General features: G+C 41.4%; 1 protein-coding gene, 1 non-coding gene and 1 pseudogene across 2 annotated transcripts in view; 2 read left to right on the top strand and 1 right to left on the bottom strand.

The window, feature by feature from the left end:
• Window positions 1-26,134, top strand: part of GLIS3 (GLIS family zinc finger 3) — a 447,070-nt gene that overhangs the window by 263,177 nt on the left and 157,759 nt on the right. The window lies entirely within an intron of this gene.
• Window positions 3,092-10,110, top strand: LOC122474363 (annotated as a pseudogene).
• On the bottom strand, window positions 23,730-23,814 carry TRNAQ-UUG. Its single transcript has one exon. It is a non-coding gene; the product is annotated as a tRNA-Gln (tRNA).

Below are 26,134 nucleotides of genomic sequence, written 5' to 3' on the forward strand. Positions count from 1 at the left end.
CTGGCTCCTATCAGCCTGTTGTGTGCATGAGTGTGTATTCGTGGGTATATCCCTATGTGAATGGCAAGGCATACTTTTAGTGTCTAGCAGGAGGTTAAATTCTTAGCAGTGACATTGTTCCAAAAAGGGTGGGCGCGTTTGAAATTTTGATAATTATTGCCAAATTTCCTGCTCCTCTCCAACCCCCTAAAATAGAATGCACCAATTTACTCTCTTGCAACAGTTATTTCAAGACATATTTTGCTGTGCTAGGTGCCACAGAGAATATTGAATGCAGAAGTGGCAACACAAAAATGTGTGAAGGTAGGAGCTGAAGTTTGCATCTTTCTGACGGCTATCCCGAGGAGATGGGAGAGATCACCACGGGAGCGTCGTCATCCAGAGGGTTAGAACCACAGCCTGTAGAGGGAAGACCTGTGGTTTTTAATTCTACTTTGACCTTGCCGTGATTCCTTGGGAGGGTAACTTGACGTCATTTATTCCTTCAGTCTCATTTTAAATTTTATGTCATCACAGATGGACTACACGAGAGAGCCAGGACTCCGATCTAAGTGTGTTCAAAACTCCATATTCTAATTCTAGTAGATTGGGGGGCACTGATCGATATCTCACAGGGTCATGGCAAGGATTGAAGGGATTAACATGTGAGGATCTCACAGTACCTGCTCAGTACGTCAGTCCGTAGCTCTGTCAGGTGCTCTCTGAAGCCCCACAGCCGATCAGCAGTGCCCCCTTTTCCAGTATCCCCGACCAAAGCGAAAGACCCGCACAGTGGACTGCCGCCCCTGGTTGCACTAACGATTTGCTCGGTGACACAGAACGTCCCCAAACTGTACTTTCCCTGTAGACCGGTCTTTCCAGTCTCTCCCAAAAAATTGCAAGCTCTGTTCACACTACAGTATCTGTCTGGATGCTCCCTTAAGCCTTCATCTTTCGGATGACTTTGTTACCAGATGTTAACTCATTCTCCAACTTTGTCCCTGAAGACGTTTTTGGTGTTGGTGGAGGCATTTGAATAATTCACGTATTAAAGTCGTCCTACTGCTCCATCACCTGAAACGGCCCTTCTCTGGTGACCTGTCAAAATGTCAAGGAACTTCTTCTTCTTACCATCCTTGGTCTGGTCTCCAATCCATCCGTAAAAGGGCGAGTTTTTTTGTTTTTGTTTTTTTTAATTGAATTATATTACTTCGGTATACTAACACAACAATATTACACGTTTTAAGGAGACAACAGAGTGATTCAACAATTCTGTATATTATACAGCGCTCACTGTGACAAGTGTGGTCACCATCTGTCACCATATGACGTTATTACAATATTATCAACTCTGTTCCCTACACTGTACTTTTCCTCCCCATGACTTACTGATTTTATAACTGGAAGTTTATAGCTCTTAATACCCTTCCCCTATTTTGCTCATCCTCCTATCCCCCTCCCCTCTGGTAACCAGCATTTTACATATATATGAGTCTGTTGCTGTTTTACTGTTCATTCATTTGTTTTGTTTTTTAGATTCCGTATATAAGTGAACTCATACGGCGTTTGTCTTTCTCTGTCTGACTTATTTCACCTGAGCATAATACCCTCTAGGTCCATCCCTGTTGTTACAGATGGCAAGATCTCATTCTCTTTATGTTCTGGTGATATCCCACTGTCTATATACACCACATCTTCTTTATCCATTCGTCTGTCAATGGACACCTGGGTTGCTTGCGTATCTTGGCTATCGTAAATAATGATGCAGTAAACGTAGAGATGTATATATCTCTTCAAATTAGTGTTTTCACTTTCTTTGGGTAAATACCCAGCAGTGGAATTACTGGATTGGGTGGTATTTTTATTTTTAATTTTTTGAGGATCTCCATACTGTTTTCCACTGTGGCTGTACCAGTTTGCATTCTCACCAAGAGTGTAGGATGGTTCTCTTTTCTCCACATCCTCACCAACACTTATTTCTTGTTTTTTTGATAGTAGCCATTCTGACTGGTGTGGGGAGTATCTCGTGGTTTGCATGTCGCTGGTGATTAGTGGTGCTGAGCATCTTTTCATGTGTCTGTTGGCCGCCATCTTTATAACTTTAGTAAAAATGTCCATTCAGGTCTTCTGCCCATTTTAAATTAGATTATTTGTGAGGAGTTTGCTTTGTTTTGTTTTGGTGTTGTATGGGTTCTTTATATATTTTGGGTATTAACCCCTTATTGAAAAACTTGTTTGCAAATAATATTTCTGTTCGGTAGGTCATCTCTGTGTTTTGTTCATGGTTTTCTTTGCTGTGCAAAAGTTAGTTTTATGTAGTCCCAATAGTTTATTTTTTCTTTGGTGTCCCTTGCCTGCAGACACATAAACAGGAAACTGTTGCTAGAGCTGATACCCAGGAGTTTACTGCCTATGTATTCTTTTAGGAGTTTTATTATATTAGGTTATATGTCTTTTTTTTTTAATGTTTGTTTATTTATTTACTTATTTATTTATTCATTTTTAATATGAAATTTATTGTCAAATTGGTTTCCATACAACACCCAGCGCTCATCCCAACAGGTGCCCTCCTTAATACCCAACACACACCCACCCCTCCCTCCCACCCCCCGTAAACCCTCAGTTTGTTCTCAGTTTTTAGGAGTCTCTTATGTTTTGGCTCCCTCCCTCTCTAACCATTTTTTTTCCTTCCCCTCCCCCATGGTCTTCTGTTAAGTTTCTCAGGTTAGTACTTGGATGGGGGGTCATACGTCTTTAATCCATTTTGAGTTCATTTTTGTGTATAGTGTAAGAAAGTGGTCACATTTCATTCTTTTGCATGTCGCTGTCCAGTTTTCCCAACACCATTTATTGAAGAGACTATCTTTCCCCCATTATATATTCTTGCCTCCTTTGTCATAGATTATTAACCATATAAGCATGGATTTATTTCTGGACATTTTTTCTGTTTTCTTCATCTATGTGTTTTTGTGCCAGTGCAATACTGTTTTGATGACTGTGTTTTTGTAATATAGCTTGAAATCTGGGATTGTGATACATCCAGCTTTGTTCTTTTTTCTCAAGATTGCTTTGGCTATTTGGGGTCTTTTGTGGTTCCATATGAATTTTAAGATTATTTGTTCTAGTTCTGTGAAAAACACTACAGGTATTTCGGTAGCAGTTGCATTGAATCTATAGGTTGCTTTGGGTAGTATGGACATTTTCACAATACCAGTGTTTCCAAAACATGAGCATGGAAAAGGGAGGGGTTTTTTGGCTCTTTTTTTTTTTTTAAATTATTCCCTCATTCCCCTGAAAGAACTTGTAATTCCCCTTTATATCCTATAACTTGTATTTATTTGTTAATGTCTGTTACTTAATAAAAATCTGGGCCTCACAAGGACAAGAACTGGGATTTCTCTTTGTCTCCATTTCTAGAACTATGCCTGTCTTTCAGTAGGTTGTCCACATAGGTCGTGACTTCAGCCTCTAAACGTTTTGGCTCCCTTGGACACCACCATAGTAATAATAGCCATCATAAATGGAATCTTCTAACAAAAAGGCTCATTTTAGATCTCTGTCTTGGCCACAAAAGATTTACCAAAAAACCTTCACAAATCTGAAATCTTATATTTTATGATGTGCGCACCAAAGAGACAATTGTAGGAAGTGGCTAGATGAATTTCATTTTTGGAGTAAGCTTCGATCTCCTTGACATTGATTTCCTCTAGACAGTTCACTGTGATCCGGATTATTGCTCTAGGAATTTTACGTTACATGTAGTGTCCCAAATATGGGAGCGTTTTATTCGTAATCTCCTCTAATAGTGCTCTGAGTTGATTTGGTTTTCAGGTTTGCAGAATGACGAGGGGGAGACTTAGAGGTGGTCCCTTCATGTTAGAAGGAGTAACTGGGTGCTTGAAAGTCTCAACTTGATTGCCACTGCCTGTTCTTCAATGTGTGTTTATAGCATGTAATTCCGTGAGACCGAGGCAACGAAGGTGGATGTTTCTAATTTTTCAGCATTTTGTTTTCAATGTGTAGTTGGATAGCAGTGACTGAAGTTTGGGTTTCAGTTGCTTCCTCCTTTCATGCCCTCTTCTCTCCTTCCTGGCCCCTTTTCCCCCATTCTCTCCATCTCTGTCCCTTTCCCTCTCCCTCCCTCCCCCCTCTCTCTTTTTCCTTCTTATTTTCTTTGTTTACTTTTTTCCTTTTTATATGTAGCAATGCGTGAAACTATGTGCTAAGGAGGATTCTGTTATATTTTTTGAAGCCTCAGTGTTCTGGCTGCTTTTGGTAACAGGTGCTACCCGAGAAAGGTCATGTACTAGTTGGGCGTGCCCTCAGCTGCAAGTAACACCAAACCACACTGCAGGGGCTTGAACAAACAGGAGCTGTATTGTTCTCACAAAACCAGAAGTTTCCAGGGATAGGCAATTATTGGCTTTGGCTCCATGAGTCAGCAATATCAGAGCCTGTCTTTGACGTTCTCTTGGCCTTTTGCTCACGATAGCGACACAGTGAATGCAGGCTTAACCATCACCGCCCATTTTCAAGGTAGTAAGAAGGAAATGGTCACACTGGGCACATCTTCCCCTTTTTCAGGGAAGCAGAAGTTTTCCTCAGACTTTCTCCCAGCAGACATCGGCATACACCTGCTTTTCCAGAACTGGGTCATGCTGCCGTCCCTCATCGCAAGAGAGTCTGGGGAAGGGCGTTTGACTTTCTAGCCACTGCAGGATGAGGCAGCAAGGGAGTGAGTTGGGAATGGCTTCCGCGTAGCTAACCAGCATTGTCTGCCACGGCCAACAAATATCCCGTTAATGCAGATCGTACCAGAGTACAAAGGGATAGCCGGTGAGGCATGAAGATCGTGTCAGAGATGAGAGCATTTGAGCGTTTGCCAGAACACTGCCGGGGCAAGATAGCACAGCCAGGAATAAAGTCTAAAAGGAGTCCGTGAGTTTTCTATCGCTGCCGTAACATTTACCACAAACTTAGTCTCTTCAAACAATATAGATTTGTCATATGCCACCTTTCTGGAGATCAGAAATCCAGAACAAGTTGTAGTGGGCTTACGGGGAGAATGTCACAGGGCCTGCTCCTTCTGGAAACTCTGAAGAAAGAATCCTTGCCCTTTTTAGCTTCGGAGAAGTGACCGCATTCCACGGCTCGTGATGCCTTCCTCACATTCCTCCAACTTCTTGCTTCCATCGTCACAGCATCTCCTAACTCAGATCCTCCCGCCTTTGTCTTGGGAGGCCCCTTGTGACGACATGAGGCCTGCCTAGAGAATCCAGGATCATCTCTCCAGCTCAGGACGCTTCCTTTAATCAACCTGCAGGTTCCTTTGACCACGTCACGGAATGTATCACAGGTTGCGGGGGTAGAACGCGGACATGGCCGGAGGAGCCAGTGTTCACCCTGCCACGGTGGGACGAGCAGGAACCACCCGGGAAGGCCACAAAAAGATGTCCATGGGAGAATGATAGTACATCTGTCCACCAAAGAATAGGGGCCAGCGTAGCGAGAATAAAGTTGCATCTGAGTGGCGTAGCCGTGTTATGAAGATGATCCTTACTCGTTTTTCTGTGTGGTTTGCTGAAAGCTAGTATCTGAGAGATGAATCATTTTAAGTATTTCTTGGCATCTAGTCATAAGTGGCAGATCTGGAGACGGCTTACTTGGATGCCTGAAGCTATTATGAGATTTATAAATTTAAGAGAATGCTTGATTTGAACTCTTTCTTGGGAATTTGTTCATTTTAAAGAAAAGTGCACAGCAAATAAACGTGTTTACAAACAGCTTCACGTGGGAGAGATCAAAAAGGAATTCTTGGATTAATACTTTCTATTTCCACGCACAATCTGTATTATTGCTTGGCATCATGTTGTGTAATGAATCTGGATTTTAATTGGTTGGTTTAGTTTAATCTTTTCTGAAAATTTCATAAGAATAAAATATCTCCATTTAGGTACGTATTTGGTGGGTTTTTTAAAGAAAAAGTTTAGTTTTTGACAGGTAGCCTTAAATTTACAGCCTTAGAGTTCATAATAAATAAAAACCACTAAAATGATGATTTATTGCCAAAAAGCCTTGTTTGTTCAATGTTTATTTTTGAGAGAAAGGGATACAGAGTGTGAGCAGGGGTCGTAGAGAGAGAGCAAGAGGGAGACACAGAATCTGAAACAGGCTCCAGGCTCTGAGCTGTCAGCACAGAGCCCGACGCAGGGCTCAGACTCACAGACCATGAGATCATGACCTGAAGTTGGACGCTTAGATGACTGAGCCACCCAGGTGCCCCGTGCTTATTTGTTTAAAGATGAAAAGGACAGTACTTATTTGTCCCTTGGTCTGTTCGTTCACTGAGTGTTCCTTCGCCGATTCGTCAGACATAACTGTGTAACGTGCCATATGTGGGACACTGCAGCGAGCATAAGTATGTACATAAGTATAACTCAATTGCAAGCTCTGTGAGGGTAGGAAATCGGGCTTGCTGCTGATGAATCCAACAGATCCAACGCCTAGCACAGTCATGACATAACGTTAACACTCGGGAAACGTTGGTTGGACTGAAATGAAAATAGAGCCCCTGCCTTGCAGAGATCTCGAAGGCAAGTGAGCTGGGACATACAAACAGACGAACTGAAGCACAGCCTTGTGAAAGCCCAGAAACAAATATCCATCGGCAGTTTCAGGGGACACTGTCCTAAGTATCGGGTGTTTGCTGAATTTGAAAGTAGGGGAATCGGCCAAATCGACCCAGGAGGAGTGCGTACCAGGCAGAGGGAACGGAGGGGCATGGCTCAGACGTGAGCGCGGGGCTCTGATGATACAGGGCGTCGCTAGAATACAGGTGAGTGGAGGTGAGGACTGAGGGGGCAGATGGCAGGAGACGAGGTTGCAGAAGTAGCTGGAGGCCTGGTGGGGAAGAGCATAGAGCCTCCCTTGCTAGGAAGCTAGGTTTTATCCTGGAGGCAACAGGAAGCCACTAGAAGCTTTTAGGTAAAGGACTGAGAAGATCATCTTTTCTTCCTTTCCATTAAACTTTTTAGCATCGTGAAATAGATCTTATCTGCCAGAGAGTGAGTATAACATAGATGGGTATTTTAAATGAAAGTGATAATAACATGACTGATGAATCGAACATCCAGCTTATGAGACAGATGATCGTCTACGTCTGTAAATCTTCTGGTGTCTCCTTCACCCTCTCTCCCCATCAGGGGAAATTGCCACTTTAATACCGTATTAATATCTCTCTTGCTTTTCCTTAAAGTTTTACCACATGTATATGCATCCCTAAAAATATATTGTTTGGTTTTGTCTGCTTTTCAAGTGTGTGTAATAGAATCATGCTGAATGCATTTCTTTTATGACTTTCTTTATTGCCTCCTGTTGTTTTCAAGATTTCTCCACTTCTATCTGTGAACCTGTGGATCATTAATCTTCACAGCTGTGTAATAGTTATTAAATGATTGTACCAGGTTCGGTGATCCCGCTTACCATCGTGGAAATTTGGGTCATGTCAAGTATTTTGTTACTGTGGACAGCCCTGTTTTAATTGTTCTCATACTTGTGTACGGGCGGCACGTGCAGAGAGTTTCTCTGGGAGAGAAATCCCCGAGTCCTGGTGGATCACACATCCAATTTTCTCATTGCCTTTTTAATCTTTGCCCATTTGTTGGGTATAAAATCTTCTCTCCCTAGAGTCACAATTTGCATTTTTCTGCATACTCGTGAGGCTGAGCCTCTTTTCATATGCTCATTGGCTGACTGTATTTCTTCTGTGAAATACAAGTCTTTCTGCCTATTTTAAAGAGGGTTGTTTGTCTTTTACTGATTTGAAGGAGCCCTCCATTTATTCTGAATACTATCCTTTGGTGGATATCTTCTGCCAGTTCGTGACTTGGGTTTTTATTCACTGTAACATCTTTCGATGCGCATTCTTAATTCGAAGTTAAACAGCATTTTTTTTTTCATGGTGGCTTGTGTTTTTCTTTATTTTCCCTAGGACACCTTTCCTACGTTACGATCTTCAAAATAATGTCCTATATTTTTGCCTAAATGTGTTAACCTGTTATCTTTCCCTTTTAAGTTCTTGAAATCACTTTTAAGGTTTGGAATCTTTTTCCCCCCTGTGGACGATCAGCTGTTCTGGCAGCATTTTTTAACAATCCATACTTTGCCTTCTCTGTAATGTATCAGGTTTCCATATATAAATGCGTCTGTTTATGGGATCTCTATTCTTTCCCATTGGTCTGTTTTTCTATCCTCATGCTTCAGTATTAAATTACATAATGATTAAGACTTGTCATTTGATAGAACAAGCCCCCCAGCCTAGTGTTTCTTTTAAGCCTGTCTTGGCCTCTCTTTCTGGGCTGTTTGCTCTTCTATATACATTTTAGAATAAGCTCGTCAATGTCCTTGAAAAATCCTATTTAGATTTTGATTAAAAGCTCATTGAATACTAGCTCCGTTAGAGGATCATAGCCACGTTTACAACAGTGAGCCTTCTTATTCCAGTATATGCCTTATCTCTCTATTTATATCGTCTCGAAGTTCTTTCAGGAAGTTTTATGCTTTTTCTTGTAACCTAAAAATCTTACACAACTCTTGTTAGTATGTTTCCCCCATGATGTATATTTTTGTTGTTGCTTTTATAAATGATAACTTTAACAGATTTGTATTTTAAGTTCTTGAGTGGATAGAAATGCATCCTTTCTTAAGAAAGCATTCTCCCGGAGAATCCAGAAAAACAAGGATTCTCACCCATTGCTATTGAGAATGCAGAATGATTTAACCTCCATGACAGGGTACTTCATGGTAGTCAACAAACCTACGTATTTCTTTACCCTTGGCCTAACAATTGCACTTTTAAAAATTTACCTTTATGAAACACCTCCGTAGATTTGAAGCAACATATAGTTATTTGTTGCAGTATTCTTTGCCATGGCAAGATATGAAATTCAAATGTTTAACTCTAGAGAATAGTTGAATAACCCTGGCTCGTGCGTATAATTGAATCCCATAAAGCTGTAAAATCATAAGGAATATTTCCATGAACTGGTACGATGTGATATCCAGGACAGCTTTTTTTTTTCTTTCTTTTTTTTAATGCAGGTTTAAGTTGATTTATTTATTTTGGAGGGGGGGAGGGGCAGAGAGAGAGGAAGCGACAGAATCCCGAGCAGGCTCTGTACCATCAGCTGTCGCATCCATTACCTCATGCAGCATACAACACGGTGGACATCTTAGTGACCACAGCTGGCAGTGTGGACGAAGAAGTGCCTGGTACCACGTACCTGGGTGATTTCAGTCTCAGGGGGAAGGAGCTGTGTGAGGACGGGATCAACAGGATTGGAAACCTCCTGGTGCCCAGTGACAGTTGCTGCAAGTTTGAGGGCTGGTTGATGCCCATAATGGACTGGATGGTGCTGGAGTGGAACACGGAGGGCGTGAAGTGGACACCTTCCAAGATGATCGCCGGGCTGGGTGAGGAGATCAACAACACAGAATCAGTATATTACTGGGCTCAGAAGAACCACATGCCCGTGTGGAGCCCAGTGCTCACAGATGGCTCCCTGGGCAACGTGATCTTTTTTGATTCCCACAAGAACCCAAGCTGGTCCTGGACATTATTGAGGACGTGAGGCTCACACAGGCCATTTTGCCAGGCACACTAAGATGATCATCCTGGGTGGGGGTGTGGTCAAGCACCACACCGCCAACGCCAGCCTCATGGGGAATGGGGCCGACTAAGCTGTCGACATCCACATGACCCAGGAATTTGATGAATCTGACTCTGGTGCCGGGCTGGACGAAGCTGTCTCTTGGGGCAAGATCCGGGTGGAGGCACAGCCTGTCAAGGTCTGTGTGCCTATGCCTCCCCTGGTCTTCCCCCTGCTTGTAGCTGGAACCTTTGTCCAAAAGAGACAGATGCCTTCACCCCTGAGAAGAATGCAGACGGAATGGCTACAGCTCCAGGGAAGTCCTCCCTCTCCTCTGTTTATTAGCCTGCACACCCAGTCCTTCCCTCACTCCTTGGTCAGCATCGTGTCTAGAATAAATGGTCTCAGTGATCCTTGAAAAAAAAAAAAGTGGTAGCCCGATGCAGGGCTCCATCCCATGACCTGGTGTGATCATGACCTGAGCCGAAACTGAGAGTCAGACCCTTAACTGACAGAGCCAACCAGGCGCCCCCCAGGATAGCTTTAAGTGAAAAAAAGTAGGGTACAAAAAATCTATGTTGTATGCCACCCTTTGTTTCATAAAGAAAGGGAAATACGTTCATGCACGTGTGCATGTGTGCAGCTGTGGGTGTGCCTATACTTAATCTTGTAAAAAGAAACACAGGAAGGATCAACGAAGAAGTAATGACAATGGCTGACTCGATGGGCTGGGTTAAATAACTGGATGGAAGATGATCAGGATTGGAGAATACCGATTTGTATAGTTTTGAATTTTGAACTATGTGTGTATGTTACTTCATAAAAATGAAACCATAAAGGATGAAAAAATACCAGACCTTAAAAGTGAATGGAAACAAAAACAAAAGAATCCTAACTGCGTATCAAATAGGTAACATAAGCAAATAATTAATTCACACTCTTTTACAACAGTACTCAATACATGTTTTCTTATGAAATATTTACTAAAGGCAAAAAGAACTGTAAAGAAATCTGAAACCCTACTTAGTAGGTTTATTGTTAGTGTTAATATTTATAGTATGATGAAAAATTTTATATATTATAGGATAAAGTAGATAAGCAGATAAATAATAAACATGGGTAAATATATATATTAAAAAATTTTAAGTTAATACATATCTGTTATATATAATTACAAACCACAATATTTTTACTGTAAGAGGAAAGAGATATAATTATGCAATAAAAGAAGATAAGAAAAAAAACTCTGTGGTACTAAATTTTGAATTGGTTCTATCAGAGGAACTCATGATTTCATATATTTCCTAGCTCTGTGCATTGAAAGGACCTGGAAAGTGATAACCCTTTAGCAATAAGCACACTCAGCAAACAGTCTTAATTTCTAGCGTCATTCTTCACTAAAATGAGACAGGACTCCTTACAGAAGTGGCTAATTCCACATCAGGAGCAGAGAAAGACCAAAGTGAACCTGGATTGTCTTTTTGGAGCCAGAAAGCAAGGAACTGCTCAAACGGTCATGGGGATCGTGTTAACAGAATACAGGCACAGGCCTATAGGAATTTCCACAGGTATTTGGGTGAATTTAAGCACCCAGAGAAACAGTGACAACCATGGATTATTGTGTATATATAAAAAGAGAATAAACAAAGTTTCTCTAAACTTACTAATTCCAGTAATTTGTAGATTCTTTAGGGGGCAAGATTGTATAATCTACACGTGACGATTATTTTGTCTTCTTTTCTAGTCCTGATACGTTTCACTTCTTTTCCTCGTTTGATTGTATAGGTGAGAACCTTCCGTGTGATGCAGAATAGAAATGCTGATAGTACATGCCTTCTTCTTATTCCTGTTTCCATTAAGGTCATGTTTGAAAATATTTCACAGTTGAGAATACTACTGGTTATATGTTTTTAATGGGTTACCAAATTCTTTTATCTGCTTAGTTTGCTAAGAGTTTTTTACCCTGAATGTTTTTTCTTTCTTTCCTGTAGAGATAGTCATATGATTTTCTCCTTAATTGCTCAGTGACATGGTCAATGAACCTTAAATTCCTAGAAAAAAACATGTTGAGCTTGGTCATGACGTGCTGTACTTTTTATGTATTGAATGAGTTAGTTTGCCAGTCAGTATTTCAAGATTTTGGCATTGATGTTAATGTGGATCACCTAAAACTTTAATTTCCTGTGCTAGTCTTAATCTCATTTCCGTTCTCTGATAGATTTTATGGAAACTGGAACTTTTCTGGTTCTTGAATGTAAATAGAACTCAACTGCGAAGCCATCTAGACCAAGTGGGAAAATTTTAGATTTCTGATTGAATTATTTAATGGCTGTCGTATCATTTAGGATTTCTGTTTATTCTTAACTCTGTTTTGGTAATTTATGTTACTCTTGACACTTGCCTTTTTCATCTCAATTTACAGATGTATTGACATAAAGCATCATCACCTTTTTAATCTCTGCTGCATCTGTAAATATGTCCCCTTTTCATTCCTGTTATCATTAATTTATGTCATCTTTCTCCACCTCCCCATTAATCTTGCCAGAGACTTGTCTATTTAATTATTTATCTGAAAAAAAATAATTTTTGATTCATTTATCCTCTATTTTGTGGTTTTGTTTTCTATTGTATTAAATTTTTTTCTTACCCATATTATTTTTTGCCTTCTAATTTGGGCTAATTCTGCAGGTTTTTTCCCCCAACTCTTAATAATTTCTTATTTGTTGGGGTGCCTGGGTGGCTCAGTCGGTTAGGCATCTGACTTCGGCTCAGGTCATGATCTCACGGTTTGTGAGTTCGAGCCCCGTGTCGGGCTCTGTGCTGACAGCTGGGAGCCTGGCGCCTGCTTCTGATTCTGTGTCTCCCTCTCTCTCTGCCCCTCCCCCACTTACGTTCTGTCTCTATCAAAAAACGAATAAATGTTTAAGAATTTTTTTTAAATAATAATAATTTCTTATTTGTTAACATAAGCATGGAGGGTTATGAATATTCCTTGAAGAACCGCTGTAGCTCTTTCCCACAGATTTTGACATCATAACATGCGTGTTTACCTCAACTTAAAGTAAAGCCAATCAATATCTGTACCTTTTTTCCAAACAGCACTTTTATGAACTTCATTCACTCCCCATCAGGATTATATGCCATCCTCCAGAGTTGATTGATGTTTTTAAATTTCTTAATCCCTAAGTTAAATCTCAGTGCTATACTAATAGTCCATATGTGTATTTACCCACAATTTCCCCGTTTTCTTTGGTCCCCAGTCTTTCTTGTTATCAGAACTTAATCTGTGAGGCACCTGGGTGGCTCAGTTGGTTAAGCATCCGACTTCAGCTCCGGTCACAATCTCACAGTTTGTGAGTTCAAGCCCTGCGTCAGGCTGTGTGCTGACAGCACGAGGCTGCTTGGGATTCCCTCTCTCCCTTTCTCTCTCTGCCCCTCTCTCACAAAAATAACTAAATAAACTTAAAAAAAAACCCAGAACTTAATCTGAGATCATTTTCCTTTTTCCCTGAAGTACATGATTTAGATGTTCCTTCAGGGAGAACCTCTCAGTTTTTTTGTCTTTCTGGTAACATTTCTGTTTCCTCCTTGTTCATGAAAGATATTTACACCTCGTGTGTAATTTCAGGTAGATAGTTGTGTCTCACAGCAGCGTTTTGGAGATCCCATTCTCTGCCTAGCTTCCAGTATTGCTGTTGGGTCTCACTGCTATTCCTTTGTAAGGAATCTGTCTCTCCTTTCAGCTGCTTTTAAGTTCTCTTCCTTGTCTTTGGTGTTTTGCCGCCTAGGGTGTTGTGTGCCTAGCGATGAATTTGTTTTTACTTGTCCCGCTTAGACATCATTGTGGTTCCTACAACATGGCATTTTGTCTGCTTCAGTTCAGGAAAGTTCTTTTTCAAAATACTGACTTCCCTCCATCACTGTGCTATCATCTCCTGCAACTCTGATTAGACGTCTATTTATTATGTGTTTTCAGTTTACATTCTATATCCTTTAAACTCTTCTAATTTTTTTATCACCTTGTCTCTCTGTCTATTCCATCTAATTTATATACATCCATTTTCCAAGTTACTAAGTCTTTCTGCAGCCACATCTCCTCTGCTCTTTAACTCATAAATTACATATATATATTTTAAAATTTTTTAATGTTTATTTATTTTTGAGAGAGATAGAGACCGAGTGCAAGTGAGGGAGGGGCAGAGAGAGAGGCATACACAGAACCTGAAGCAGGCTCCAAGCTCCGAGCTGTCAGCACAGAGCCCGACGTGGGGCTCGAACTCACGAACCACGAGATCATGACCTGAGCCGAAATCGGATGCTCAACCGACTGAGCCACCCAGGCGCCCCTCATAAATTGTATTTTTATTTTTGGTGATTGCATGTTTAATTTTCAGAAGTAGTTTTCATTTTTCAGAACTGCTTACTCAATTTTTAAAATTTCTTGTTTCCTTTTTTTCTTTGTTTCTCTTCTATTTCTTCAAATATTTAAACCCTACTAGATGTGACATTTCAATACTTCTATAGCTGGCAGGCTTCTCAGGTCTCGCTGTGTCATGCGTAGTGTCCACTGACTATCACTTGGTGGTAAATTTTGACTGTGCGCTGACACTCTTTAAAAACTTCACCTTTGGGGATTCTTTCAGGCCTGGGTCGAAAATGCATTCTTCCGGGGAATGTTTGTCGCTTCTAAAATCTCTGAGACTCTATCAGTCAGTTAAAATGATCGGCTTTGGGGTGTTTGGGATCATTCAAATACTGTAAATTCTGGATCCAAATCCAGGTTTTGGGGTTAGGAATTTTGTAAGGCAGCCTTTTTTTTTTCTCTCTTTCTCAAGAGGTAAGACCTCTGTGTCCAGTGTCTCACTCTGTAGGTCAGGCTTATTTACACGTATTGTTTTCCCAACTCATTTGCTGACCGTGTTGCCATTCAGAAGCCCCTGCTTTATACATGAGTCTCTCTCTGAACTCGAATGGAAATCTGGATCCGTGCTTTGTCGTTTTTCCCACCTGGCCCTTTAGAAGCCAAGCTCTAGGGTGCCTGGGATTAGCAGAATATCCCCAGTTCTTGCTTACCCTTGATTGCTGGGGTTTTTCGTTTGTGTATGTGTATGTGTTTCTGGCTTTTAAAGAATTCCCTTATTCTGTTGCCAAGGCAGCCATGCATTAAAAAAAAAAACTCTTTAAAAATTTTTAACCGGCATTTTTAGGTGGGCCACATCAGAGGTAAGTTCTCTGAACATCTCATTTGCCATATTGCTGGGAACAGAAATAAACAGTAGATAAGGAATGATTTTTAGGAAGACAACATAAATGGCAGGATTGATCATCAGTGGACATCGGGCAGAGGCTGGATACAGGGAGACAGTTTTTGTTCTCGTGATTTATTCACACAATTATGCACAACCCCGGTCTAAATACTTAGATCTCGTCCCATAGGCAGCACACGTAAAACAACTCAAAATGAAGGTATTTAAGACTCATTAGTTGTGGAAATCGTTGATGACTTTTTGTGGTATTTTAAACTAGGTCTGTGAGTCAGAGTGTATTTTCACAGCCTAACCTTAAGGAAGGGATACACTTGCCAAATCTTGAGCGAGGAAAATGAATCCCAAATTGAGGTGTAGGTGTCAGAACGGTTCCTGCCAGCATTACTTATTTGCCAAACATTTTTCAACATAAGGAGAGCACCTGAGCACATGCCAGGCCGTGGACCGCGCTGGGGGATGTCAACCGAAGCAGCTTTTCATTTCTCGCTGGGAGGGTCAAAAAGAGATGAGCCCACAGTGAGAAGCCCCTTTCTGTCCATTTCCTAAATGCAGCAGGGGGCTTCTCCGGAGCGGTGCTTCTCAAGGCGAGGTCCACACCACAGGATTTGTCAGAAAGGAGATTCTCAGATCCACCTCGAGGCCCAGAGATTGGTGTTTTACCACACCTTCCAGCTGACTCTCATGTGTACTAGAGCTTGAGAAGGGCGGCTCCTAAGAAGGCTGGTTGAGGGGCACCTGGGTGGCTCAGTCGGTTAAGTGTCCGACTTCGGCTCAGGTCATGATCTCGCGGTTCATGAGTTCGAGCCCCACATCGGGCTCTGTGCTGACAGCTCGGAGCCTTGAGCCTCCTTCAGATTCTGTGTCTCCCTCTCTCTCTTCCCTTACCCCACTCATGGTGTGTCTGTCTGTCTCTCTTTCTCTTTCTCTCTCTCTCTCTCTCTGTCTCTCAAAAATAAATAAACATTAAGAAGGCTGGTTGAAATAGAGTGGATGTGATTGTTCAGAAAACTGTTCATTTTCAATTGGATTCTCCATTGTCAAAATACATTTGTCTCCAAGCAAATTATTTATAACAGACACACAAAAAAACTAAATGTCCAGTGGTCTCGGACTAGGAAAATGAATTATGGTGTAACCATTTGATGAAATTATGCAGCCATCAAAGTTATTTAAGGATATGTAATAATAAGGAAAATGCTTACAAAAGTGTTTAAATGTATGTTCGCATCCCTCTGCAAACATCCATTCTGATGATGGCAAGTGTAGACATTCATTGTGATCCCAGGAATTCCTTAGTTGTCCTTGAAAATCAACGAGAACAAAGTTGGTTCTCCATGGATAGTGAGATTCTGGGATATTTTTACATATACCTATAATAACACATATGCATTCTTATTTCATGTATTTGTAAATTGTCTATAATAGGCAAGTATTAATTTCATACAATGCTAGAAGGAAATAAACTGTTTTTTTTTAAGTTGTAGCAGAATTGCTTTGAATTGCGGGTTTCAGAAAATTAAAGATTGCACCTGCCTTGCTGCATTTCTGCAGAGCAGTTGGGGGAAGAAGCAGTACAAAGAGATCCTGATCTGGCAGATGGGACGGGGCCATGGCAGAGTCAGGTGCATTGTCAGTGGGCTTTCATCTGGGGATATTTTCGGGCCAGTTCGTGACACTGCTGAGTGGCCATAAATCCTGAAAGTTTGAGAGCTGGAATGAGAACACAGGACATGCACAGACCTCCTTCCCCACGATTCTGCAGCTCAGAAAATCCCCAACATCTGGCTCACGTGTGAAGCCAGGAAAGCTACGGTTTCCACTGGCAGCCGGCCTTACCGAGAGCCTTAGCCGGTTGGCTCTATGACACACAGGGAAAACACTTTGAGAGGATTTGCTGAGCATTTTATTCCCAAGTGGAAAATCTGCACACACATCCAATTAAACTAGAGACAATTTTGTAAGGCACCTCCTAGGGGATAAAAGTGTTTGACCTGATCAGGATTGGTCAAAGTAGAGATTATTGGACATCACACAGCCTGGTCTTTTGGTTTAACACTGGCCAAATTAAAACTAGAATAATACTTAGAGGCCAGGAATACTTTGACGAAGACAGAAAATCCACTGTTAACTTTTTTTTTCCTACTTTTATTATAGAATTTCACAAAAAAATTATCAAAAGGAAAAAGAAGAATTATAATACACATGCCCATCACCCAGCTTTAAATACCATTTACTCCTTGGTAATGGGAGAAATATTTTGAGCTTCTGGGTTGAAAATCTTACCAACTCTATCCCATAAATGAACATGCCTTCCTTTATGGCGAGAAGGGTTTGGGTTCAGAACCTCTGTCCATCCGCTGGAGCTCTTTTGCGTCTTCTTTCAAGAGGCTTTGTGGGGAACGAAAAAGTCAAAGGGACACCCATTGTAATGATGGCTACTGACGTCCCAGTTGGTACACTGACCTCCAAGGCATCTCAGTAAAATGCCTTCCAAGTTTTAAGAGCCGACACTGATTTCCGTTGTTTATCCGTGCATAAAGCAGTGAGTGCAGTTTGCTTTGAACACTTTTCAGCAGAACCTTTAACAAGGAAAAGCATTTCTTTGTTGCCCCCTTTCTCAAAGAAGCAACCGGCATTAAGCGTCTAGCATTAAGATATATGGACAACTCATTTTCACTAATCCCTCTTCTTTGGTTCCATGCTTTGATATATTGAATAGCTGAAAAGAAAAGTCACTTTTCCCTTCCAAAACTACTTCTGGAAAACATGTTTGTTTGTTTGTTTGTTTGTTTTTCTTAACACTAAGCATCAGCCTAGGTACCCTGTAAGAATAAAGCGAATGCCACTGCTCTTGTCCTCTGAATGTCCTCATTCTAACATCACTTAGTTGGGGCTGTGGTGTGAACAGCAAAGCTGGCCTGAGGCAAGGTTTTCAGTGGGGAGTCCTGTTGTCTCACTGACTTTGTGCTATAAAATCTGGCCTCAGTTCCTCTAAAAGTAATTGGCCTTAATTTACAATAAAATTTCAATTAAAAATTCAACCCGCTTAGGGGCGCCTGGGTGGCTCGGTCGGTTAAGCGGCCGACTTCGGCTCAAGTCATGATTTCGTGGCCCGTGAGTTCGAGCCCCACATCAAGCTCTGTGCTGACAGCTCAGAGCCTGGAGCCTGCCTTGGATTCTGTGTCTCCCTCTCTCTCTGCTCCTCCCGCATTCACGCTCTGTCTCTCTCTCAAAAATAATTTAAAAAAATGCACCCCACTTAAAGTTGACAAACTGTATAATAATAAAATACTGTCAACTCCCAAGTTAAGCCTCAGTTAAAATACAAAAATGTAATTAAATTAAAACAAAAATGAAAGTATTGGTAATTGCGTTCGCCACCATGTGGAGTATGACAGATGAAGATATATACCAAGTGGAGTGATCAGACCCCAGGACTTGTGTAATTTTCCTAAGTGTTCCCAGCATATTGAACCTTCAGATGGAATCATAACTTCAGTTGTTAATGTCCAGGTTGTCTAATTACATGATTCGCTTTGTTTTACTTCTATCCTTTGCATTTCTTAATCTTGCTACAGATTTGAGCCTGGTCCCTTCCACTGAAACTCTTTTGTGTCTTCTTTTAAGAAGCTTTGTGGGGAAGGAAAAAGTAAAAGTAAAAGGGACGCCCATTGTCATGATGGCTACTGACCTCCCAGTTGGTACACTGACCTCCAAGGCATCTCAGTAAAATGCCTTCCAAGTTCTAAGAGCCAACATCACTTCCTGTCACACGATGTCCGATGTACCACTTCTCCCCGTTAACACCCTGTCCGTACAAGTGGTCGTGGGAGCAGGCGCCTCCACTGGTCTGCTGGGAGCTACTTGTACGTGAGAGCCACTCGGGGTAGAGATACCGTGGAGACTCTTGTCAAGTTCCAAAGCCTTCATGTTCTCCATCAGAGACCTCCGTGTGGTTCCCTGCCAAATGAAACGGTTTCACTTGAACATCGCATACTTTGAAGAACCCCTTCGTGAGTTAGATCTTTCCTTTTTTCACATTTTGGGGCATGCACACTGTAAGGGATGAACTTTCGTTGTTGTTGTTGAAGGAATGGGGGTGTGCTCAGTTCTTGGACTTGTATGAAATCTAATTTGTATGAAATTGAACATATTTTTAAATATCAAACATAGATATGGCATTTGAAAACTAATTTTGACTTTAGGAACAGCTTTGGTCACTTCATCAAGCTACTTTACTCTTCTGTGTAGTCGAAAGCTCACTTAGGGGATGGCCAGTGGGCCAGGAGATCCCTACTTGACCTCCAGAGCTAGAACATTGCAAACTCCAAGTTGGCTGGGGTTCCTTTCTTTAGTGACTCTGTGATAGGTGTCAATTTGTTCTTTGTTCTCTGGTCAGCCCTACTGAGTGCCTGCCCTGAGTCAGGGACTGTGCCAGGTGCCAGTCAGCCTTTGGTGAAGAAAACATATGTGTCACTCACTGGCCCTGAAATTTAAGACCTTTGGTAACAGTAATGGGTAATAGACTGATAGGGTGTTTACTGACATCTTTCTTCCTCGTGACGCCTTCTCATGCTATGTGAATGTAACATGCCCGCCCTCTTTCTCTCATAAAACAGTGACTTTTCAGTGCCAACGAGCTGACTGACGAAAAACTACCCACAAAAGTAGTGTACCCAAGGCCCTTTCCATGCTGTGCACCTGGCCGAGGTTGTCACATGCCATGCTTGATAACTAGCTTTATAGTGGAAGTACTACCTGGTCTCATCCTTCGAATGGTGACACCATTCAGGTTTTTAGAATTGAAATGTTTGAGATCATTGTAGATTTACATACACTTGTAAGAAATAATACAGAAATACACTCATGTGTACGTGTGTGTATTCTATACGGTTGTATTGCCTGGGTAGATTGTAGTCACCATTACAGTCAAGATTTCCCGCACCACAAGGATCTCTGTTTCCTTTTCATAACCATGCCCACTTGCCTCCCCCGCCCCCTTCCTTAACTTTTCTGGCAACCGTTAATCTGTCCTCTATTGCTCAAATTTTTTCAGGTCACAAGTGTTAACCGAAGTGGAAACGCACAATATGTGACCTCTTTGGATTGGCCTTTTTCACGCACCCTAATTCACTGAAAATTCAATTCATTCAATTCAGAATTCATTCAATTTGTTGTATCAAGATCTTATTCTTTTTTATTGTTGAGTAATATTGCATCGTATGTTTATTTCACAGTATTCCATACTTGGTTTAACCATTTATCTGGTGAAGGACATCTGGGCTGAATCCAGTTTGGGGCTGTTACAAATAACAGTGGTAGGAACATTTTGTGTGTAGGTTTTTGTATGGATAGAAGTTTTCGTTTCTCTGGATAAATAGCCACTGTTGCAATTTCTGGGTCATCTGTTAATTAAAAAAATGTAAGTAGTCTCTACACCCAATGTGGGGCTTGAATTCATGACTCCAAGATCAAGAGTCAGACAGATGTTGTACTTACTGAGCCAGTCAGATGCCCCTTATTTTTAGTTTTTTAAGAAACTACCAACCCATTTTCCATAGTGGCTGTACCACAAGCGTGTATCAGTGTGCCAAATTCTCCACATCCTTGTCAGCAGTTGGTGTTGTCACTATTCTTTATTCCTAGCTATTTTGGTAGGCAAGTAGTGATATCTCTTGGTTTCAATTTGCATTTTCCTGATGGCTAATGCTATTGAAATATTTTCATGTGTTTTCTTGTCCTCCCCCTATATTCTTCTGTGAAATGTCTGTACATCTCTTTTTCCATTTTCTAATTGGATTATTTGTGTTATTACCATGAATTTCAGGGTTTTTATTTAAATACACATAATCCATGCATACACATTTACAAACATTTTCTCTGACCATAGCTTTTATTTTCCTATCTTCTTCCCATGGGCTTTCATGGAGCAAAAGTTTTTAATTTGATGAGGAAAGATTCATCAGTATTTCTTTTTACAGATTGTGCTCTTGATGTTGAAGCCTAAGAAAGACCTCTGTGTCTAATTCTAGACACCAAAGATTTTGTCTTATTTTTTTTTCTAAAACTTTTATAGTTTTATGCTTTACACTTACACCTTTGATCCATTTTGACTTCATTTTTGTATGAGGTATGAGGCTTAGGTCAAGACTCATTTTTATCCATAGACATCCATTTATCCATGGTACCCCAGCGCCATTTGTTGAAAATCCTTCCCTTCCTTTACTGGGTTGTTTCTGCACCTTTGTTAACTGTCCATTGAACATTTTGTATGGGCTGATTTCTGGATTCTACATTCTGCACCATTGATCAGTGCGTCTGTCCTGTCATCAGTATTGCACTGTCTTGAGTGACCCTTCACAGCCAAGACAGTGACTCTCCTCACTCTGTTCTTCTTCGTTAAGACAATTTTAGCTATTCTAGCGCCTGTGCCTTTCCTGCAAGTTTTGAGTGACGTGTAGAAACCTCACTTAGAAGTCTTTCTACCTTCCCTGCCTTTAAATAGCATCATCTTGAGTATCCGATGATGTTGTAATTTTGGTCTCAGTCATCAAATCTTAATTGAAATCTCATGAGTAAATGATAATCTGTTGTATGTAACAATATTTCTCTTTTTTTTCTTTTTCTTTTTTTTCTTTCTGATGTCCCAGGATTCTTTAATCATCTCCTTTCTGTTTGAAGAAACTTCTTCAGCTAATCTTTAAGGGTGGCTTTGGTAGCATTAAATTCTTTGTTTTCCTTCATCTGAGAGTGTTTTTATTTTCCCTTCACTCCTGAAAGATAGTTTCTCTGGATATAGGACACTCAGTTGACAGTTCTTTTCCCTTTTAGCCCGTGAAACCACTTGGTTCTGTCCTCCATGGTTACAGACAAAAAAAAAAAAAAAATCCACTCTTGTTTGAATTGATGTTCACGTGTAATCAGTATAGCCTTTCTGTCTGGCTGCTTTTAAGATTTCTTAATTTATTTTTAAAATTTTAATCATGATGTCTCTTCATGTGGATTTTTCTGAGTTCTTCTTGTCTGCACCCACTAAGTTCTTTGGATCTGTGGGTTTGTGTCTTTCGCCAAATTTGGGAAGTTTTTGGCCATAATTTCCTCATACATTCTTCCATTCCCACTTTCTTCTCTCCTTCTGAGACTCTGCTGTTGAGAACACTAGCCTTTTATTATTGCCCTGCAGGCCCCGGAGGCTCTGTGGGTTAGTTTTTCAGTATGTTTTCCCTTTTTGTTGAAATGGGGTGAATTCTTTTGTTCTGTCCTCTCTGGTCTCCATGATCGACTCTATCCAGTGAGTTTTAAAATTTCTGTTACTTTGTTTTTCAGCTCTGTAATTCCCATTCGATTCTTCTTTGTAGCTTCTGTTTCTTTCCTGAGATTTTTTATTTTTTCATTTATTTCAAGAAAATTTATAATTGACTCAAGCGTTTTTATGAAAGCTGCTTTAAAGTCCTTTTCAGAAAATTCCAACATCTGATTTCTCGGATTCTTTTTAGTATTGGCTTTAGTTGATTGTCTTTTTCATTCGCGTTGGGATTTTCTTGGTTCTTGGTTGATGTGTGATTTTCTATTAGATCCTGGATATTTTGTCATTCATGTTTGGAAACTCCAGATTGTATTTTAGTGTTTTCTTTTTTTTTTATTTTAGTAGGCAGTCACCCTATTTAGGTTTAGCATATGGGTCTTTGATTACTTTAGTAGGCTGTGGTTCTTCAGACCTTCGGGGGAGCTATTTTGGTTGGGTTGGTTTATCTGGTGCCACTGGGGATCCCCGTGGTGTGGCTGGTGCTGCCTGAGGGGTCGAAGTGGTTTCCCCACTGGACGTCTCTCAGTGGGGGAAGGGTGTGGTTGGTTTCCCCTGTCCATTTTCCCAGCTTCAGGAGGAGAGTGTCAGACGCATAGGAACAAAGAACTTCCCCAGATTGGGTCACAGGCTGTATCTGGACCGCTCTTACTGGTTCCATTTGCCTACACAAGTATCTAGTTTAAAGTGTATAAACAGTCTCCTTCCTAAAGATTTTTCTTTTATTGTCCCTTTTTATAAATTGCTGGTATTAAATTCTTTGGGCATTTCCGGGCCTCGTGCTGTCTTCCCTTCTTGGGGCAAAAGTTCCAAGGAAGTCAGTGATCATGTTAGGTCGAGTAAGTGGCATTAGGCATATAGGACCAGAGCCAGGTTGATTTGTGATAATCTGCTACCCTATCCCCCTGTGCTTTTGATTGTATTTGTGTTGCTGGATCTGGTCCTGTTTGCTTACCCCCACACCCTCCTATCATCTCTGTTCCCCTCTCCAGGCCACAGTGCAGCTGGAGTGAGTTAAATGGCCTATTCACTTGGGTGACCTCATGTGAACAAGTGACCTGCCAATTTGAAGCTCCCTCCTGGTCTATGCAAGTGGCGTTACCTTGTTTACCAGTTACCACATTTTACTGAACGTTGGGCCTGATCTCGAGACTTTACTCATATTTTATCGGGAGACCAGCCCTCTGCCTCAAAATATAGCTAGCTTCGAGGAATAGCTTACATTAATCGGAGACTCAGTGGTACATATGGCCCTGGGGATGAAAAATCAGATGGTGGATTAATAGTATGATATTCCTAATTATACCTGAGTTTGCAGTAAATCTGCTTGAGAGATCAGAATAGAGGTGGAGAACGGAGGTGGTGCTGGAATTGTGTGAATCGTTTATTATCACACAAGGAAGGTTCAGTACATATTTAATTTTTTAACGTTTATTTTAGAGAGAGAGAGACAAAGCACAAGTGGGGGAGGGGCAGAGAGAGACACACACACAGAATCCGAAGCAGGCTCCAGGCTCTGAGCTGTCAGCACAGAGCCCGACGTGGGGCTTGAACCCACGAACCGTGAGATCATGACCTGAGCCAAAGTCAGACGCTTAACCAGCTGAGCCACCCAGGCGCCCCTTGCTTCAGTCCATGTTTAAAGTTTGATTCATGCAACCATCAAAGGCCCAGAGTAGACCATCTTCAGCAACACCCTTAGCCTCCATTTCCTGGCCTCCGCAGGCTCCTGGGCGTCCTGGACTGTGGAACCAGCCCGGGTAACCCTGTCTGCTCACACGAGGTACTGGCCAAAGGTAGTCTCTTGTCGGGTGGAGCATGGCCCGTGCTGTAGAAATGCCGAACACCCTGCTCAGTGGGCCCCGTGGCTCCCAGGTATTGAGAATCTGTTTGGTGGTTTTAATCTTCTATAAATCATTCTGTAATTTAACTAAAAGGAGACTTTGTTTTCCTTCAGGAAAGTCATTCTTGACAGCTCCTCACTTAATTTATTTTAATTATCGTGACTGGTTTATTTCTCTTCTTTTTCTCTGCAAATGAATTTATAATTGATGTGGGTAGAACACATTATGCAGTTTATAGTTTAGTAACGTTATAAAGTTTTCATTTAAATTGGCAATGGCAAAAACTACTAGGGGACATGAAGAAAGAATTTTTATGGAGCTAGATTGTTGCAGCACTCAGTGGTTTGGGTTTGTACTTAAAATCCCTAACACAGATGACCTCTGCTTCTCTTGGGGGTTGCATATCAACAATCCCTTACTTTTCCAGAGCAAGTGTGGCTTTCTTTCAGGAAAGCGAACCTTGCTCTCTTTGCCAAAATGTTTTATTACTTGAAAGATCCCTTGCTATTGCTGGATGACCCACTTCATTAAAAAAAAAAAAAATCATGGACCTAGTGGTAGCTGCTCTCTGTCCACACTAGCTGTGTTCTAGAGAAAAACGCAGGTCTACCTTCTGGCCTCAAATATCCACACACCAGGAACCAGCACCTTGCAATTAACAAATCCTAAAATTGTGGAATCTCCTTTATGATGGAAAAATCATACCTAGTTTTGACGGACACGATGAAAATTTTGCCTTGTAAATGACACTCCGTGTAAAGGGACTGTACCAAGGATGAGAGAATGTTGTTTACTAGCCAAGGGGGCCTCAGTCATGGCCATTCACCTTGATTTTGACTCTGATTTCTTCTAATTCAGGCAAGTTTGGGTTTTGTGCCGTTTCTGCTCATATTTGAGAGCCAGTGACCCCCGCAGTGACCTAGGCCTTGACTGTCCTACCTTCTTTCTGGCTAGCTGCCTGAAGGCTTCTGTAGATGACAGGGGCAATAAAGGAATTCAAGATGCAAGCCAATTATTGTTTGTTTGTTTTTTCTGTTTCTGAGAAAAGTGTTGGTAAAGAAAAGAGTTTGAAACTATCCATTGGCTAAATAGGTCAGCGGATATAGAGCATCATTTTCAGGGTTGGTTTTTCTCGACTGACCAGAACCTAAAAGAATCTCATATATTTATTGGTTTGCACTTACTTGGATAGGAAATTTGTGGAGCATCTTTTCCTGTATCCATAGAGGGCCCCAGCTTTTATCCAGAAGGAAAAGAAAAAAAAGAGAGAGCGAGAGAGAAACTTCTTTGTTTTCTGTCAGTGACCACTTGTTAAACAGGAGTGCAGTCAGATGCACAAACGCTGCGGTCGTGTAGCCAGACATCTGACCTTTGCAGTCGGAATGGCTAGAACCGTATCAAGCGTGCAGAGCCTGGCATGAGTAAGCGGGACTTGACTGGGGTTCGGGGACCTCGGTGGGGAGTTGGAGTCTCCGTGCTTAGAGCACCTGGGATAGGGGTTTACTGTGCAGGAGGGGGGGAAAAAAGAGACAGTGTTGTCGGATGATTTCTTTTTTAATTTATGCAGCTGTGTAGGCGAAAAACTGAAGTCAAAGGAACCCCATGCTGGTAGAGGAAGGGCAGAATCGTGGGAAAGAGTACCTTTTGGAATGTCACGTTTCTTTTGTGTTCTCTGCATTAGCAAGTAAATACGGTAGCACTGCCTGGAAACAACGAAAGAATTGAAATGCGCCATTCTAAGAGGCATAATAAAATCAGACAGGCCAATCCGGGACTTTATTTTTGAAGTATAAGCAGTCACTATGCAGGTGAAGTAAGAATAAAGCTGTCTGAGGATTCCTCCCTCTTTAGTAGACACGCAGAGCCCAGAGCCTGCCAGAGCTCTCTAGACACTTTCGCCATATCTCTCAGGGCTTTGAATGTCCTTCTGGGAAAGAAATTTGCCGGCGGGCGGTTGGTCATCCCGTTGGACAGGTTGCAGTCTTCTGGGCCCGCCTGGTAGAGTGTTGGGATAGAAGATGTCTCATGACAAGGATTAGCTTATGTGGGATGTCCTAGCCTCCATCCGTCTGTCTGTGAGCTCAGCCATTCAGC

The sequence above is a fragment of the Prionailurus bengalensis genome, chromosome D4 (genome assembly GCF_016509475.1).
Source record: "Prionailurus bengalensis isolate Pbe53 chromosome D4, Fcat_Pben_1.1_paternal_pri, whole genome shotgun sequence".
In the NCBI taxonomy this organism is placed as follows: Eukaryota; Metazoa; Chordata; class Mammalia; order Carnivora; family Felidae; genus Prionailurus; species Prionailurus bengalensis.